Source organism: Sciurus vulgaris, assembly GCF_902686455.1.
Source record: "Sciurus vulgaris genome assembly, chromosome: 1".
Classification (NCBI taxonomy): domain Eukaryota; kingdom Metazoa; phylum Chordata; class Mammalia; order Rodentia; family Sciuridae; genus Sciurus; species Sciurus vulgaris.
In genome coordinates this window covers 68,970,350-68,988,000 of record NC_136461.1, presented here as the reverse complement: position 1 = coordinate 68,988,000, position 17,651 = coordinate 68,970,350, and the positions used below count along the sequence as shown (strand labels likewise).

Sequence of the window (17,651 nt, the reverse complement as noted above, 5' to 3'; positions counted from 1 at the left end):
CTTGTCCACAGTACTGAGATCATGTATCAGGATGACCCACACATTTTAAACAGTCTTTAGTATTGATTCGCAACTCTTTCAAAGTTTAAAATAGGGCTAAGTTGTATACAAGAGGGAAGTCATAGAACAATGATCGTGTAACATACAGAGGGCATGACATTTGATTATATCTAAGCTTCTTCAAATGCCAAGAGGAATCTGGAGAAAGTTATTTGATATTGACTTTTAAAAGGTCCACAAAGATAAAATTAATAAATCTTATTAAAGTTTATTTTAGGGATATTGATTTTAAAGTTGAAATGCACCCACAAAGAAAGTCCCATGATAAAGGCTAATGTGTAAATTCCTTTAAAACCCATAGTTACTGTAATTATATGGAGCATTTTACAAGCAACTAGGGACTGCTTTGAATAGATGACTGAAATTTAATCAGTTTCTGGCACAGACTGCCTTTCTTTCCCACCTCGAATTTCCAAAGCACGATTTCTAGGGCAGACCTGTTCAGATAGTGAACCTTTATTATCACATTTGATCTGTCTTTGAGCACTTTCCAAAGGAAGTGCTTCCACGGATCTCCTAGAAGATAAAGGAATGGGATGATTTTTCTCAATAGCACATGTCCTTCCTCCCATCCCATTCCATTCTCAGCAAACTTAATTCAGCTGTATGGTCTGGATTTTATAATCATACGGAACATTATGTATGAAATGCATAAAACATTGGTGTGCTAATGTTGCCACCAGAGAATATCAGATAAAGAAGTAGGCATATCCTTTGTACTCTTAGGACACAGTGTTTGCCCCGAACCTCTTTTAAAAAAAAAAAATAAATAAAAAAATAACTCGTTTCATTTCTAAGCAGTTTGGGTTTTATTGGTATTAAGTGGCCTAGGCCTGCTGGTCTGCTAGAGGGAAATCTGAGTTCAATGTGGTTTTTAAAGCAAGGAGGAAGTGGAAAAATAATCACAAATGATAAATGTGGAAATTAAGCTACCTCTAGAGTTTATGTTTTACAAGTTCAAAATCGACCAGTTTATCTCCCAGCTGATTTAAAACATATCTGATTATTTCTGATGGTTCAAGATATAATCATCTGAAAGTCTAAAAAGAATTCTTGGACTTGTCTTTATTAAAACCTTAGGAACTGAAGATATAACTGTCTGGATTGATTACAATATTTTTGTTGTAGAGAAAAATAACAGCCCTGAATAACGGCTTGTTGTTCACATCTTCATTATGGTGCATAATTTATTTCTGTCCCTAGAGCAGATTAATGTGCTTTTTTCTTCTTTTATATTGTAGTTCACCTAAACTTGGATTCTTTGAATATAGCTGCACTGCAGTGCGACATCTGAGTCCTAGAGATCAATTGATAGTTGTTAAAGATCATGAAGAATGGCCCATTAAAACAGTTAGTATATGACAAATAACAACGTTTGTGTTTAGTGTGGAAATTCATCAACTAGACAGAGCACTTATTCCTGAGACCTGAATGAAAGTCTACTTGAACCAACTTATTAATCAGTCAGTGCCCCAGTCTTAACAGACTGTCTTATTAAAGAGCTCTAGATATATTAAAATTGAACTCTAATGTGATAGGTGCTATCCCTGAACCACAATCACAAAGCACACAATTATTACTAAAGACTGAAGTCTATGGAAAGGAAAAATAAACCTTATTTAAAAAAAAATTTTAAAGGACTGGGATGCTTTGCCTGAAATTTCTGGCTCTGATTAAGTACTGTCTGCCATGCAGTGTCTGATTATATGGTTAATTCTTTCTCCCACTCCCCATAAGGTGTATTGACATACCTTATATTCTTTATAGACCACACTAAAGAATCTTCTTAAATTTGCAAAGCCTTTTTAGGGGGAAAAATGGAGCATTACCAATGAGGGGGAAAAAAAAAAGCAACAATTGTTCTGACTGGCAAATGGTATGATTTCTCAGATCCTTACCTAGAAGTAATCATTACAGTTTCTCATCCCCAGTGGAGTCTGTGAGGGTAGAAGCCCTTAAGAGCTGAGTCCTGGGGCTGAGCAGGGATGACAACTGAGCTGAACATCATCTCAAATGACAATGCCAATCAGTGAGTATTGATTGTCTGGGAGTGCTGGATTGAGAAGGATGCTTGAGGCTAAGTTTAAGCAAAACAAGAAAGCCAGCCATAGTAAATTAGTGACTTTTTCGTAGGGTGTTTAGAGTCATATTGGAAGAGAACTCTTGGCTTCGAACTTTGGTGACCACTTCCATCCGTGTGGGGATGACCTTCACTCACCCGGGAGGGAAAGTGTGCATGTTTCAGAAAAGAGCCAATAGCTGCTTGGTGCAATCAATAACTGGTCTGGTAGAAAGGTGATAGTTACATGCCCAGAAGCAATCAACAATTAAATGGTTTAGCAAACACCTGCAGCAACCTAAGTGAAAATCTTTTTTTTGTTTTCTCCCCGAAGATTTAAAACTTGGTATCTGGAATTAAACACAATAGTGTTAAAATAATGATAATGTTGAAGGGAAGTCCAGTTTTCCATATAATATAGACTTATTTTTTTGACACTGGAGATTGAATCCAAGGGCACTTTACCACCGAGCTACATCCTCAGTCCTTTTTATTTTTTTATTTTGTGACAGGGTCTCAACGAGTTGTGTAGGGCATTCCTAAATTGTTGAGGTAGCCTCAAACTTGCAATCCTCCTGCATCAGCCTCCTGAGTTGCTGGGATTACAGATGTGTACCACTGTACCTGACCAGAGTACAGACATCTTTTACAAAACATATCTGTTAGACTTGTCTCTGTAAGCTGAGATCGCTTCTAGGAGGGAAAACTTATCTCCTGCCAAAGCAGTGTTTTGGAGAGTGTAGTTCTTAAAGCTGTTCCTCTTTTTGATGGAGTTGCAGGTGACCTTGGAAATTTGACATTTGTGTTTGTGGATCAGATCTCTTGAAGGGCACAGAACAATTGTGGTCTCTTCTACCTGACAATTCACCAAACATTCACCCAAATAATATGAACTTTGTCTTTACAGACCCCCCTCCACCAAAAAGAAAAAAAAAAAAAAAAAAAAAAAAAAAAAAAATCTAGTTTCTCAAACTTACTATGGCCAAAACAAGACATGTCAACTTCTGTCTTAGAACTTCTTAAACTACTGCCACCTCCAGAAATCGCTCATCTGGTTATTCTTACCATAAAATGGGGGTCCCTGCTTGGCAACACATTTTTTTCTCCACTATCATCATTCCATCCAGTTCAACACATCATCAACTTTGTTTCATTTTGTCTGTTTACCTCATACATAAACACAGTGCTTGCCACAAAGTGTCAATAATATTTGCTGAAAGATGTCCATAGTGATTCTTATCAATGTTCATTGTACCTACTCTTAGTCTTTTTTTTTTTTTTGTACAAATATTGATTCCTTTTCTATTCTTTAAAAAAAAAAAATTATTAGAATTTTATTGTTACACACAGCTGTTGGGTTCATCCCCGCAAACACACATGCATGGAAATTGATGTCAATTCATGATCTCTTTTTTCTCCTCTCTTCTATTCTTGATAGGACTTGGTTTTTAAATCCTTCTCCCAGGGCTGGGGAGATAACTCAGTCAGTAGAGTGCTTGCCTTGTAAGCACAAGGCCCTGGGTTCGATCCCCAGCACCAAAAAAAAAAAAAAAAAATTGGCCCCATATTCTTTGACATATTGTATTTTTCAATGTTCTTTAAATACAGAGGACTAATTGCAATATGCCAGATGTGATCTAATAATTGGAGAATGTAATGGAACCATTCTTTCCATTGTTCTTTTTACAATGTCTATTAATTTAGCCTGAGGTGGTGGTATTCTTTTTTAGCAGTCATACCTCACCAGCGGTGCATATTAAGCTTATGATTAACTAAAAGTCCATAAATCTTTCTCTCCCAAACTGAAGTTCCTTGATAGGAGACCCATTTAAAGTTGGGTATTTCATATTTTTAATTGATACACAGAATTATGAACTCATGTTCTAGGTTTTACTCATTGCTAGTTGTCATATGTGATATTGATAACCTTTTCCAGGTTGTTTCATGTGTAATTTATTATTTACTTTGTTATTTGCTTCATTCACATTCAATAAGAAAAGGCAATGGTCAAGAAATTGTACTTCATCTCAAGGTAGAAACCAAAGATTCACACTTTTTTAATTTATAACATATATATATACAAATACATACAGAAGATACATATGAATTTAAATAAGCTTAAGTAATTCTTTTAAGGATTTCAGCATTTTCTTTTTAAATATGTTGGCCAAAGAGGGGTAGTCTATCAAAAATGTATACCCAAAGTACTTTGTTTTCCTGAATTTTAAATTAAGTTTTATGCTTCACTTATTTCCCAATTATTTAGAATTTTATTTAAAAATAAATGTTAAAATTGCTGAAGTCTTGTAATAATTGTCTTATGAATTTCAGCTCTTTATGTTCACATAAAGATGAAAGGAACAGTGTAAAAAATTGGCCCAGAAGGCCTAGAAGACAAAATGGTTCATGGGTCTTATGTTTTTCTACAATTATAGCCTAATCTAAGAAATAAAATTAATGAATGCAATAAAAATTCATGATAATTTGACTTGTGATTATTTTAGCATTTATGTAACTATTCACTAGAAACCTTATAATCCCAGTTTTATTCAGAAAGCATTTTTTGAGCATTTTTGGAATATTTCCACTGAAGTATTACAATTGATGTAAAGGAACTCCTGGTAAAATTAACCTGTCTGCTTATTATTCACCAGAAGGTATATTTTCATAATCTGGTTCTGTTCTTTTGTTCTTTTGTGTGTGTGTGTGTGGGGGGGGGCGGTTCCAGGGATTGAACTCAGGGGCACTCAACCACTGAGCTACTTCCCGAACTCTTTTTTTATATTTTATTTAGAGACAGGGTCTCACCAAGTTGCTTAGTGCCTGGCTTTTGCCAAGGCTGGCTTTGAACTTGAGATCCTCCTGCCTCAGCTTCCCGAACATGGGATTACAGGTGCACGCCAGCATGCCTAGCTGGGTGCCACTGTATTCAGCTGGTTCTGTTTTTGACCATATTCATAACCTAAAACAGGAAAGTCAAGGAAACAAAGTATAAAAGTGACAATGATTTAATTAAAGACATTCATGTTCTTTAAAAGTGGAGAGTACTATTTTCCATTTTATTGCAAATGTAATATTTAGTGTTTTAAATACAGGTATTCACTTGAGTTTGGATAATTTAATGGAATAAATGTGAACATATGCTCTATTTAGCTATATGTATGTATTTATGATACTGTCATGAAGTAGCTTCATTAAAATGTATACCTTATTGAAATTACATGGATATGTGTATACACACACACACACACACACATATATATATATATATACACACATACACAAAGTTTCATAAACACATAATCAAGTTTTAAACCATATTCAGCTATGTAGATATAAATAAATACATAGGCAGACCCCCAGATATTCAGGCAGACCACCTACTTACATATAGCAGTTTTTTGAAAAATTTTTTGAAACAGTTATGTTTTCAGGTCAACTACTGCAATTTATTTATTTAATCCACAATGCTTGAAAGAGTATCTCAAGTGCTATTTAATCTAAATTCAAACACCCCGTACAGTGTTGTTTCTAGAGATGAACTTGACTTCACTCAAGAACAAATCTTAATAAAATGGTTTTTATGTCATTACAAACCTTGCTAGATGTTAGCAATACAAAGTACAATCCCCAGGAGATTTACAGTCTAGTATAGGATATAGAAAAATAGCCCACTCGTTAGAGCTCAAAGATACAGTGATGTGGTAAGATGAAGGAGTGCTGTCAGACTCAGATCACACATCCTCAGAACTTTCCTGCATGAGGGACAAGTGCCCCGAGAGTTCTGAGGGATGAAGAGGAGGTAGCCAGGTGCGAGATGGAATGACGTGGTGTTATGAGAGGGAAGAGAAGTAGAGTTGAGGCAGAGAAGGAGGAATCACCTCTTCTTTACTGTAAGCGAGAATGTTTTTATACTCAGTACTGCTGACATTTTGGACAAGAAATGTCTTTGTTGTGGGGTTGTTTGGGGCATTTTGAAATGTTGGCAGCACGCCTAGCCTCTACCCACTAAACACCAGTACCAGCAACCTCTATCCCCAACTCAAACCAAAAGTGTCTGTAAACATTACCAAATGTCCCATGGGAAGCAAAACCATCCGAAGTTGTGTACCTCTGCTGTGAGTCAAAAGAAAGATAGATTTGGGCACTAGAATAATATGGTAACTGCACATCATTAACAACAACAAAAAAGGCAGAATATATTTGTACTTTCTCAGTATTGTTCCTTAGATGCCTTGAATTGGGAGAGAGAACTATGTAATTTTCTTTTGTACTCCCCAATTACCAGGGAGCTAGTGTTTATGATTCAGGGATTGCCTATTTAAGATACGAGTATAGGTACACACACACACACACACACACACACACACACACACACACACACATTGCAGAGAAATAAATCAAAATGCCTCTGATTTGGCCATGATGTTTAATGATCATCTAGCTTTCATTCCTATGTCTTGTCAGAAAAAAATTTAATAAACTTACCAGAATACAATATATGTCTTCTGGCAGAAATAAAATTTGAATCAATTTCACAAATGCCATGATACTGCATGAATTCCAAGAGTCTCCTCAAAGGGGGAACATCTGTTTGGTGGAGTTTCATTATTTTTCACTTTAAAGAAAGAATAAGCTATGAAAATGATAAAATATGATTGGCTTAAAACACAATATATCCAACTTTAATCATTTTTGAAATCCAAAGATATTTTTAGATGAAAGCAAAGGAGGTCATTTCAAATCATTTGTGAAACTTAAGCTTACCCAGAGGAAAGGTAATTTTGTTTGATCCTGAACATCAAGTGAATTTGTTCACCAAACCATTTACTCCAAAAGGTAATTAAAATAATGTAAAATTGATCCAGTATATGTTTAACAAAATTAACTAATTATAATCTACTTAAACCATTTAACCTTTATAGTTCCTTTTAAAATGTTTGATTTTCTTTGTAAAAATAAACAATCTACTTTAAGAAAGTGATACCTCCTTGTCTACCTTTTTGGTTGGGGGGTGGAGGAGGGTAGTTGATCCTATACTAAGATGTCGGCAGAGTGAACAAACAACTAAGAGGAGAAAGTAAGATTCTCCCTTTAGAAAAAGCACTTGTAAAGTTGAAAAGAAATATCAGAAGATGGGGAAACCAGAATCTTCACATTTTGGTAATAACAGTACAATTTTGGCTACAGTAAGTATTGATGTTAATATGTTGGTACTTATGCTCAATCTCAATGATTGAGCCTTTTGAAGGAAGGCATCTTCCTTCAGGAATTCAAATTGATTTGTGGACAAAATAAATATATACTATATTTGTTTATTTTCAACTGCTTTCCATTTATTCAAGTCATTGTCAAACATATCTTTAAAAATGACAAAAATGGGAAAAAACCTAATTACCTGTTACTAGCTACATTTATTTTAGATTTATTCATTCTAATCACAGACAAAAATACTGAGGAATTGTCAAAATTCCGAAGGGTTCAGGGAGCTCATAAGTGTCCGTGAGAGGTATAAAATAGTTATGTAAGAAAAGAAATTTGCTGTGACAGCTTCATCCTGTAAAGAATGGAAGAACTAGGAACTACCTTAGGGGGAAAAAGTGGTAAAAGTAACCATAGGCCTTTAGGGACTTACTAATCCACATCTGTCTATTATTAATTCCTTATAACTTACTACTTTATTTTGGAGATAAAATTGTCATTTATGTCATTCCTAAAACAAAATGACATTATAAAAGACACCCAGTGGTAAAAGTATTAACTGTCAGTGCTACATTGAGGCAAACATCTTAAACATGGGGGGAAATGTGTGAACATGGTTTTTTTTTTTTACAATCTTTGTGAGTCACCCATTATACTGAGGTTAATTTGTTGACTCATGATTTCCACTTATCCAATGATATCAAAGCCCAAGAACAAACCTCTACATCTAATCAGGTTTTTTTATTATTATTATTATTGAATTGTGACCTTTAATCCACCTTCGTCTTGATTATGAATGACAGTGACCTTTACCTAATTTAAAGCAGACACTCTGATGCAAAATTATGCAAACTACACATGTAAATTCTGAATCAAACTAAAGACGCGCATAATCTACTGGAGAGAAATTATTTCAGAAGACATTTATATTAAGGCCGAGTGAGGTATTTGAGAGTAAGTGAATTAGTAGGCATATGAATGGTTGGTCAGAAGAGGTGCAAAAACCAAATGCTGTTTATATTTTCTCAGCTTCTATTTAGAAAACTGAAATGTCAATATACATATCAATTTTTATTATTCTACTCAGCATTTTATGGCATCCAGGAAATGATCACAATGTAATAAAGTCAGATAAAATTATTTTTCAGAGGAGTTGGCAAACTGTGCCTGAATATTCAATTCATTTTCATTTCGAAGCATTTTCTGCCGAGCAGACCTGGTGAAATTCAGCCCCAGCGCGTGTGGCATGTTGACTTCCTGATACTGTTTTATTTCATTAAGGAGGAACTTGGTGCCCAATAGCAGCTGGCAGCCAGCAGCATTTCTAGGATATATTTAGAAACTACTATCTCAAGGAAAAGAATTAAAAGAATAAAAGAAGCATATTTGCATGGAGAAGTAGATGAACATGTTGCACTAGCCACACAACCCTGGATTCCCCTTTTTGTATGGTTCTTTTCTTTTTCTGTAGATGAATACAAATGGTTCTGCACTGACATTACTGAGGGCAGACCAAGTCCTGGGACCAAGCTAAAGTGTAGCTAAGTCCTAAAACACACCTTCCTCTTCTCTCCCACCATCCCATCTTACAGAACTGTTCATGTGAACAGGATATTGACAAGAATGTCAAAGTATAAGTATGTCATATGTACTTAAAACACATGACCCACAATCTGCATTGTATTTCATATTACCTATATGGTTGTATATAGGATAGAGATTGTGTCATACCAGGAAGCCGTTGAGGGCGTTTCACTGTCAAAACCCCACCAAACAGTACCTGACATAAGCATGTACTTTCATGATTAGCATCAGGAGACTGTCAGATTGCTATATCTGAAATAAACAGATTTATCCTGACAGATAATCAGCATTTTGCACTGCCTAATACATGTTTATCTTCCACTATCGACATAATTACACTAAAAGTGCACTTAATATAATCTTTCATAGAAAATTAAACAGATTTTAATGATATACTTATAATAGATTGAGGACAGAGTTCGAGGGAGGGAAATATCAATACTAGATGTTTTGGGAGAACACATACATGAAGCAATGACGAGAGGATCAATGAGCATCAGAAAAAATCAATGGCAGTCTGTGTTTAAGGAATTCATTTACATAGTTTCCAAAGAAATCAGAAAAATCCTACAAAGCTGTGAAATGCCCCCCTGGTTTTCCCTGTCCTGATGCTTCTTTTCTTCTGACCTGTGCTCTGAGCTCACCTTACACACACACACAAAGCTAAAAAGAAGAATCCTTTTACAATAATTTTTATATTTAGTTAAGCGATAGTCAACTTTTTTCAAAGTTGTCTATCTGGCTTTTGAATTCATGTCCTGAAAGTTCATCATGATCACCCAGTTACCATCTCAGGAAGTGGTATTTAGTATCTCTGAACCCAGCGCCTGTTATGCAAGTGCCTAGGAGCAGAGAGAGCCATGCTATTTTAAAAGTTGTATAAATTATCACAGGCTGGTCCATAGGCATCAGACCTTACAGAAATTAAACTGGGATCAGATCAGAGAAGCAGAGTTGGGTGAAAATATTAATTTTAATTATAATATGACCCCACCTTGGGAAGCTTTTTTTTTTTTTTGGTGTGGAACTGAGGAATGAACCCAGGGCTTGCACATGCTAGGCAAGTGCTCTACCACTATGGTACTCCCCACCAGAAGCATCTTTCTTGAAGGATACCCTATTCATGGTTATGATCTACCTCACTGTCTATGAAAAGACATAAGAATTTTGTCTACCTATTCTCAGATTCTATGATAGTAACAAGTTAGAAGTAGGGCTTTGTTGTCCCATAATTTTTTTTCTTAGCCACAAAATGAAAATGAAGCCATGAAACATCTAAATTCACATGCCTGTGAGTGGGGTTGAGAGTAGTGTAAATTTGCTTTCAGGCAGACAATATAATAGGTTGGAAAGTACAGTCAAATGTCTTCCATGAGCTCTGCATTTTTGAGGGGTATTTGGCAAATATTTCATTTCTTTGTTATAAAACCAAGAAATGAGCACCTGTATTTCCATTTTACAGGTAAAGACGATGAGACTCAGAAATATTAAATAACATTTCCCAAAACTAGATTTCCATCCTAGGTATATATAAAAATTGCTTTTCTGTGTTTCCTTATGCTTCCTTTGCAAATTTAGTTCACATGATTTTAAATGTCTTTGTCCCCAAGTCCCCACTCCCAAGCTAGGATGTGGAACTCTAAACCGTGGTCTCCTATCTCTTTCATTAATTAGAAATAAGCATTCACAGTCACCTTCGGGTTGCACCACCCAACAAAATCCCAGTAGCCAGCTCACAATGGCTTTTCACTTGCTAATCAAAAGGATTTCACAAAGTCTTTAGTATCTCCATAGCTAAAGGCGGAAAAATGAAATGACTGAGAGCTGAGAAAACAACATGCCTGTAGCCTGAGGATATAATACCCCAGTGGGCAGGAAAATCTGGTGTCTAGTTCTTTCACCTACCCTGAGTCTTTTGAGAAACTGGGAGCCTTTTGTTTCCCTGTGAGCTTGGTACCCAGAGGGTGAAGAAAGCTTGCTTCTGCCCAGGTTTGCATACCCCAACTACTTATCCTGTTTTGATCCTGCCAGCGCTGCTTTCTGAGGTCATGTCTTGTTCATGCATCTCAGGAGCATATTAACTAACAATCAGAATACCTTTGAAGCTGCCCAGAGCGCACTCCTCCCACATTCTCCATCTCCACCCTGCTTAGGTGAGGATGTCCTCCTGAGTAAGACTGGATTTGTCAAATTCTGTCCGGAGCTTGACTCATGGTTGTAAACTCTTTCTGTGGAATTTCTTTTAGGATCAACCGTTCTGTAGTTCACCTGAAAAGCCACCTGTGCCCTCTTTGTTTTCACTGTTACTTAGGGTCCCACCTCCTCTTCGTGGATTCCTTCCCAGGGAGCTAGGCTTCAGGATGTAGAATACTTTCTCTTTATGATTAATTATTGTTTCTAATCCATTCAAAGTTTATAAAAATTTAATGATAGATGTTAAAAAACTGTAAACTGTGGTTAATAAGAAATGACGAAGTCTGAATTCTTTAAAATCTTCCAAGTCCTCTCTCCTCATCTCCCAAGGTGTCTCTCTTCCCCTCCTTCCACTGTTTTCTGCATTCTGTATTCCTCCCTTTGTCCTTTCGTTTTCCTCACCTCCCTTACATTTTCACTTAATTCTTTCAACAGCTGCCTCTCCTTTCAACTTCTAAAATGAGAAATCATAGTACATATCGTTTTATCTGTTGGAATAATTTCTTTTCCTTTAGTTATTTTTTAAATTGAACACATGTAAACTTCCACATTCTGTCAGACCGTAGGCCCAGTGTTGGAGTTAAGCTAGGTCTTGAGAAATATTTTAAACAAATAAGTATTCCTCTTGTTGTTCCTGGAATAAATTTCTAAAAAATTGAATCTAAGTACTTTAAAAAAAAATCATCAATCAATCATTCAAACATTAATTGAAAAAATAGAGTCTGATCTTAACACAAAGATTAGGTCTGTGAAGGACAGAGAGTATGGTTTTTATCCTTTAGTAGTTTACAAGCTACTTGGGATTCAAGTACATGAACCATAAAATAACTGAGGAAATACAAGAAAATAACACAACTAGAGGCTGACTTGTGTAGTGGAAGCCATGGTCATTGTAAATAAACAAGAAAGAGGTCTCAATCATGCAAGAAGCATCTGATTAATTTTTCTGGAAGAGGATTAATAGGATATACATGCATCCTATCAGATATATCTATATATAAAACAACAGTCACAAAACAACAACAACAGAGACTTCCCAATCTTAGTTCAGGGCTACTATGAATTTTGGCTTTTCTTTAAACTGTAGATCTTATTAGCTAGTGAGATTTTATTTTTTAGTTTGGATGTATTGATAACCGACACTCTGAACAGATTGTTAATACATTTGAGAATTAAGTTGCCTGAATATTTTTGCAAACCTTCCTCTGTGAGAGAAATCTTTTGATTTTATCTTTAATTTCAAGAAATTGACATCTTTTTGATAGGGCATTTAATTATGGGCTGAGAAATTCTGTGGTTCTTCAAATGGTTTTCGGTAAGGTTTAACTCCTTGGCATGTGTATATGGTGGCATAACTCCAACCTGCCACCTCTGTCCTCGCACTCCCCCCACTTTTTCTTCAAGGTGGAAATATCAACCAAGTAATGGAGAAATCAAATCTGAAAGGAATTTCTCACAGGCGAAGGAACTCAGCAAGAGATGATGGCAGGGCAAGCTCAAATTTAAATTAATTCCCAACCTTTCCTGTGCCAATGGTCGACATCTAGCTTAGCTAATCCGGGCAAAACTGATATATTAAAATAACTATAAAGATAGGTTCTTGGGCTTTCTGACTGCCAGCAGATAGAGGTTCGGGATATATAGGGCAGTCTATCTGCCTGATACTTCAAATAAGATCTAAAAAGAATGCTAGTATCACAGAATAGCATCAAAATTGTTTTTCATTTGTTACTTGAGAAATGTGCAGCTTGTTCAATTGCTACTGACCCATGTCCCTCACATTTCTGCCACTTGATTATGTGTTGATGCTGTTCAGGTTTTTGTTTACATTGGCTATCTGATATCCACAGGTCAAATGAACACAGTCTTTAATCAGATTCCTATGGGTTACATGTATAGTAGTTCATCTTCTCACACAGGGAGGAAAAACAGTGGGAGGCAGTTCAAGCTCCCCAAATAAACAGACAGAAGTAAGGCCACAAACATTTCCCTGCGTGGACCTGTTCTTACTCATCCACTCCTTAAGGAAACAACACCTACTGACAGAAGGACAGATAACCATGTTCAGTGTTTCACACCAGCCCATTTAAAGATGACTGTCACTTCATTTGTTTTCCTTATCTGCATTTCTAACGTGCTGGTGTATTTCATCTAGGGACATTTTCATACAGATGTGCCAGTGCTGAGAAAAGCAAGGCGGACAGCCACTTTTTACTATCCAATAGATTTGGAAGGAAAGTACAACAAGACAGAGGATATTTTTTTTTTTTTTTTCCTGATGGGAACAGCTGTTTGCATCAAAATTTTAATTGTTATCAGAACTTCAATGGAGTTGCTGGGAAAGGTAGTTAGATAAAGCCTCAGGTTAATTTCCATCATTACCAAGCACTTTACACCACTGCAAAATTCCAAACATATAAAGAGATGTCAATCTTGTTCTTTAGACAGAAAATAGTGGGTGGGGGTGGCGCTTCAAAGGCTGTCAGTAGACAAGTCAGTCAATTACAGATCTGATTTGGTTTTTAACTCCTTGAAGTAAAAGACAAATGCTCTGCAAGCGTAACCATTCCCCAAATGCCTTAATGAAACAACTTTAAAAAAACTCCTATCATGCTAATACAGACTGAGGTGAAGAACTATGAAAAGAGTTGAAAAGTCAGATTTTTAAATCAAGATGACAAATGGGTAAATGAAATACTTTTCCTATTGAGAAAGGGAGGAAAATGTCCTTACTATACTTAGTCATCTGAGCTAATTACCCAGGATGGCATTATTGTGTGATGTTTCAAAGTCAATAATAGAATAAATAGGTTCAAATCCCAGTTCTACTACAACTGTGTAGCTTTGACTAAGTCAATTAACTTCTCTGTACCTCAGTGTTTTTATCTAGGTAATGCAGATGATGGTCCCATTGACCTCATAGTATTATTGTGCAGATTTAAATGAATACAGATAAAACAATAAGTATCTGATGAGTTTTCAGTCAATGTCACAGCCAGTCCATACACAGCAATAACTTCCAAGCTTTATAAAATGCATATGGTGTGACAGAATCCTTCTTGAGAAATTCTGCATGTCTACAGATGAGGTAAGCATTGAATGTCTGCTGACAAAGCACATCATTTTCCTCAAGCGGGGTTGCAAGTTTCTGTGGCCCCACTGAACACTCCTGAAGTTACAGACAACTTATTAATACGCTCCATAGCATCCTTTTAAGATGAGAATTTATCTTTTTAACTGTACTCAGTAAAACCAGCAGAAAAGAGCCAGGTGGGAATAACAACCTGGTATTATATAAAGCCACAAGGTTTACCAGTTCTTCAGATTCTGCTGCAAGGCACACTAAAATGGACTAAATGTAACTTATCTTGAACAGTTGCTTGAATGAGTTACTAGAGGAATGGCAAGTTTACAGATGAAGCAAAAGAAACCCACAGGAGTGGAAGGCTGTGACCATTTTATTTAGGATGCATAGTAAAATGTAACTAAAGGCACACAAGTTAGGTCTTTGGAGAGTTTCTTGAGGTTTGCAAACAAATGTGAGTGCTTATAAAATATGTGCTTCCGAAATACTCTGTGAAATGATGGTTTGAGATTCCAGGGGGACTACCTGCCTGTCTACCTATCATATTCTGGTAATTTAGTTGAAAAGAGAATGCCTAGTTGTCTACATATTCTCTGTCCCCCAAAGATCTTCTTGGCCACTTTTCTGTCTATCCTGAGCTTGCCTGCTGACAGAGTATTACATGGCGTCCCTTTGTTCTGAAAGGGCATCCTTTAGTTTCACAGTGGTCTCAAGTTCTCCTAGCCAGGCAATCTCACACACCTTTCCATCTGTTAAGGATTTCCTGTAGGGTTCTCTTCTCAAACTCGTTTTAAATATGAAAGAATCACCCTTCACCATTAGTGAGGAATCCCTTTCTTTGCCTGTAATGCTGAAGATTGAATGGAATCCTCCAGTGACAGGGTCTGTGAAGAAGATATTCCTGGACCACTACATGGCTCAAATAGATAAATTCAATTAGCCCTTCACGAGAGCCTCAGTTTACTTTACAAGGTAGCATTTCAAAGAGTTTTAAAGAAATTCTAATTACTGTGTAAGAAATAAGTCAAATTCCTCTTCTCTCACTGTGAAGGGCTTTTATTACCCACTGCTATAAAACATATATCTCTTTTTTTCTGTTGCTATCCTAGCAGAGTAGCCTGCATACCAATAGGATCACTAAAATGCCACGAAGCAGAACATATTTATCTGTTAAATTCTATGTACAGTAACCTAACAAATGCCAGAGACAGAAAGATCGCCCTCTGCACAGTAATACTTGTGTGGATGTCTTCTTTATGCTAACAATGACAGGCTTCATGCCTTGTACTGTACTCAAAAATCAGAGTGCATTTTTTTCCCAATAGAAGACTCTGTATCAAAAGGAAAAAGAACTGCACATTTTTAGCAGTGAGATATTTTATGTGGATAATAAATTTTTTCCCTTGAACTCCACTAACTATAAGTATCTACCTAGAAGATGAAATCTAAGATTTATGCCATCAGAACTATTCAGTATACCAGAGGATAATTTTTTCTTCTTTTCAAGACTGTCAACTTTGTTTACTGTTTATGTTCAATTCTACCTTATACAAGAGATTAACTAGTCTTGTCACAGCTGCATATCAAAATCTTAGAAAAATAAGACGATAAATGCAGAATCATATTAATATGGAGTGCTTTCAAAGACATATGACATTTATTGAAATCTAAATTATAACTGGAATGTTCTAATTATATTTGTACTAATCAAAAAGATTTTTGAATCTGTAATTTTATGACATTTTAGTGTGTTTTAAAATTGAAATGACTAAGGAATGATTAAAATATTATTACAAGTAACTTCAAGGAAACACACATGAAGTAATGTAAGCCCAGGAATTGCTGTCATAAATCAGCAGGTATATTGTCAAACTTGTTAGCTTCTTACGTGCATTTTTAATCCAAACAACCATTTGGCTATTGAAATCATTCTTAAATAATGATCTCAAACAGTCCTACACAAGCACACAAGGGCTTTTCTTAAGCCTTGTTACACTGAACTTTCTTATAATACAATTTCCATTTCCAAACAGTAAATAATAGCATGTATCATGACAGCAACGGAATCCTAACTAATTGTAACACTTCTGCAGAGCCTAGTAACAATTTATGAATTGTGAAAAATAAATCTACTTGACAGGCCTGTTAGCAATCAGGCCTTCAGCTTCTTGCTTTGCAGCAGAATGAAGTAAAATCTATCCATTTTTTTGCTGTTGTAAAAAAACATTTCAACAGTTAGTTCTTTTTCACAGAAAATGCTGCAGGAAGGTTCCAGGATTTTTTTTTTTTTTTTTTTTTTTTTTTTTTAAATCCAATCTTAACACGGTCGAATTTTACACTTGGCTATTATTGGTCAGGATACATGATAAGTTAAAACATACAGAGGTCATTATTTTTTTAAGAGGGAAAACTTGACAGAGCATTGTATTTCTAGATTAGAGAGTGGACACTCTATAATCTTTCTGGCATTGTAACACTGAAGCTGGCTGCAGGGAAAATGAACATTATAATACTCGGCACTTAAACAATTGTACCTATACGGTTAAGTAACAAAAGCATTAGGCACCTGGAATCTCAGCATTTGTGCCTTAATGCCAGCAACGATATAAAGCATTCTAGTGACATTTGATAATGAGCAGACAGTGGAGGCATTACACACGTCTTTAGAAGAATCAGACTTCCTACCTTGAAAAGACAGATGGAGGTAAGTTCCTTTATAACAAAAAGTTGTAAGTAAAGCCAGGCAGCAGTTGCAGTAAATTGAGTCCTTTCAGTCACTGTGTACATACAGCAGTTCTGCATTAAGGGGAAAAATATAATGGGAGGAGCGGCTGTGAACGAGTGACCTCCTCAAGCTGAGTCCTCTCTGTGAACCAAGCACTGAAAGCCTCTGCTCCTGATTTGCATGGATTATCTCCACTTGAACAGATACAGAGCAGATACGTTTAAATTGAGCTGGCACAATGGCAAAAAGATGGAAGAGTGAATGAATGAGGGACAGCGCAAGAGAGAGAGAGAGAGAAAGAGAAACAGACACGAGACCGGAGAGCGTGGATAAGCTGGTTCTTGCAGAACTGTGTCTCAGAAGAGCTACAGCTCCCTCTTCATGTCACAGTTGTAAGATAAGAAATGTTGTCATTAAGAACTGGTTAATCATAAGGAAAAATACACCCAGATTAGCTGATGCTCCATCTGATCTGATTTGTATGAACATTTTATGATTCTTCCTATTTTCTCATTAGAATTTTAGACAGTCTACTGAAAATCTTTTATTAGTTGCTAGGTAAACAAATTTGGATAAAACTGAGTTTTGAATGAGATCAATGCTTTGATTTGTATGGCATAGATGTTATTGAAAGAAAATAGACAATTTGTTAAGTGGAATAAGTACCTCAAAAGAAAATTGATCCCTGTTAACTTTGAAAGAATTTATGTACTGCAATGTAAATAGAAAATAACATTTAAATA

The 17,651-nt window shown here is 35.9% G+C and overlaps 1 protein-coding gene across 4 annotated transcripts in view; it reads right to left on the bottom strand.

The window, feature by feature from the left end:
- The window catches only part of ADGRL2 (adhesion G protein-coupled receptor L2), a 623,949-nt gene extending 606,853 nt beyond the window's left edge, over positions 1-17,096 (bottom strand). For all 4 annotated transcript variants that reach the window (XM_079147428.1, XM_079147431.1, XM_079147427.1 and 1 more), the window contains exon 1: positions 16,869-17,096. The gene's annotated coding sequence lies outside the window, so the exon portion shown is untranslated. The remainder of the gene's footprint in view (positions 1-16,868) is intronic.
- Positions 17,097-17,651: the final 555 nt, after the last annotated feature.